Source organism: Triticum aestivum, chromosome 1A (assembly GCF_018294505.1).
Source record: "Triticum aestivum cultivar Chinese Spring chromosome 1A, IWGSC CS RefSeq v2.1, whole genome shotgun sequence".
Classification (NCBI taxonomy): Eukaryota; Viridiplantae; Streptophyta; class Magnoliopsida; order Poales; family Poaceae; genus Triticum; species Triticum aestivum.
The window spans coordinates 41,549,310-41,551,884 of NC_057794.1; positions in this window are offsets into that span (position 1 = coordinate 41,549,310).

Consider the following 2,575-nt stretch of genomic DNA (forward strand, 5'->3'; position numbering starts at 1 on the left):
TCTACCTGTGTTATCCTGCAATTCTCACAAACACATTAGTCCCTCAACTAGGTTTGTCGTCAATACTCCAAAACCAACTAGGGGTGGCACTAGATGCACTTACAATTGGGATCCTCAGGTATGTCAACAACAGGTTCACTATAAGCATGCAAAGTCCTATCATTTTTCTTTTTCTTCCTCTTAGAAGGACTAGGTGCATCAACATTAGTTCTCTGAGAATCTTGCTCAATTCTCTTAGGGTGGCCCTCATGATACCAAGGTTCCTGAGTCATTTTACCCCATCTAGTCATAACTCTCACAACATTATCATTTTTCTTATTATTTAATTCATTGAGCAAATCATCTTGTGCTTTAAGCACTTGTTCTACTTGAGTGGTAACCATAGAAGCATGTTTACTAATGAGTTTAAGTTCACCTTTAACGCTAGACATATAATCACTCAAGTGTTCAATCATATAAGCATTTCGTTTCAAATGTCTACTAACATAAGCATTGAAGTTTTCTTGTTTAACAATAAAATTATCAAACTCATCTAAGCATTGACTAGCAGACTTATAATGAGGAATATCACCTTCATCAAATCTATAGAGAGAATTTACCTTTACTACCTGTGTCGGGTTATCAAGACCATGTATTTCTTCAATAGGTGGTAAATTCTCAACATCTTCGGCTTTAACACCCTTTTCTTTCATAGATTTCTTTGCCTCTTGCATATCTTCAGTACTGAGAAATAGAATACCCATTTTTTCGGAGTTGGCTTAGGAGTTGGTTCGGGAAGGGTCCAATTATTATCATTACTCAACATATTATTCAATAGCAATTCAGCTTGCTCAGCAGTTCTTTCCCTGAAACACAACCAGCACAACTATCCAGGTGGTCTCTAGAAGCATCGGTTAGTCCATTATAAAAGTTATCAAGTATTTCATTTTTCTTGAGAGGATGATTAGGAAAAGCATTAAGTAATCGGAGAAGCCTCCCCAAGCTTGTGGGAGACTCTCTTCTTCAATTTGCACAAAATTATATATTTCCCTTAAGGCAGCTTGTTTCTTATGAGCGAGGAAATATTTAGCAGGGAAGCAATAAATCATATCCTGGGGACTATGCACACAACCAGGATCAAGAGAATTAAACCATATTTTAGCATCACCCTTTAATGAGAACGGAAATAACTTAAGGATATAGTAGTAACGAATTTTTTCCTCATTGGTGAATAGGATGGCTATATAATTTAATTTAGTAAGATGTTCCACAACAGTTTTAGATTCATAGCCATAAAAAGGATCAGATTCAACCAAAGTAATTAACTCAGGATCTACAGAGAAATCATAATCCTTATCAGAAATACAGATAGGTGAAGTAGCAAAAGCAGGGTCATATTTCATTCTAGCATTCAAATACTTTTCTTTCATCTTAACTAACAGTTTCTTAAGATCATATCAATCTTTGCAAGCAAAAAAGTCTCTAGCAGTTTCTTCATCCATAACATAACCCTTAGGCACATCAGGCAATTCATAACTAGGGGGAGAATCTTCATCATCACTTTTATCAATATTATCAGTTTCAATAATTTCATTCGCTCTAACCCTAGCAAGTTGTTCATCAAGAAATTCACCTAGTGGCACAGTATTATCAAGCATAGAAGTAGTTTCATCATAAGCATCATGCATAGCAGAAGTGGCATCATCAATAACATGCGACATATCAGAATCAATAACAGGTGTAGGTGTCGCAAATTTACTCATAACAGAAGGTGAATCCAGTGCAAGGCTAGATGGCAGTTCCTTACCTCCCCTCGTAGTTGAGGGATAAATCTTGGTTTTTTCATCTTTCAAGTTCCTCATAGTGATCAATAGATATAAATCCCAAGTGACTCAAAGAATAGAGCTATGCTCCCCGGCAACAGTGCCAGAAAATAGTCTTGATAACCCACAAGTATAGGGGATCGCAACAGTTTTCGAGGGTAGAGTATTCAACCCAAATTTATTGATTCGACACAAGGGGAGCCAAAGAATATTCTCAAGTATTAGTAGTTGAGTTGTCAATTCAACCACGCCTATAAGACTTAATATCTGCAGCAAAATATTTAGTAGCAAAGTAGTATGGAAGTAACGGTAACGGTGGTAGAAGTAACAGTAGTAGTTTTGTAGCAATCGTAGCAGTGGCAACAGAAAAGTAACTAAGCAAAGATCAATATGTGAAAGGCTCGTAGGCATTGGATCAGTGATGGAGAATTATGTCGGATGTGATTCCTCATGCAGCAGTTATAACATAGGGTGACAGAGAACTAGCTCCAGTTCATCAATATAATGTAGGCATGTATTCCGAATTAGTCATACGTGCTTATGAAAAAGAACTTGCATGACATATTTTGTCCTACCCTCCCGTGGCAGCGGGGTTCTATTGGAAACTAAGAGATATTAAGGCCTCCTTTTAATAGAGTACCGGACCAAAGCATTAACACTTAGTGAATACATGAACTCCTCAAACTACGGTCATCACCGGGAGTGGTCCCGATTATTGTCACTTCGGGGTTGCCGGATCATAACACATAGTAGGTGACTATTGACTTGCAAGA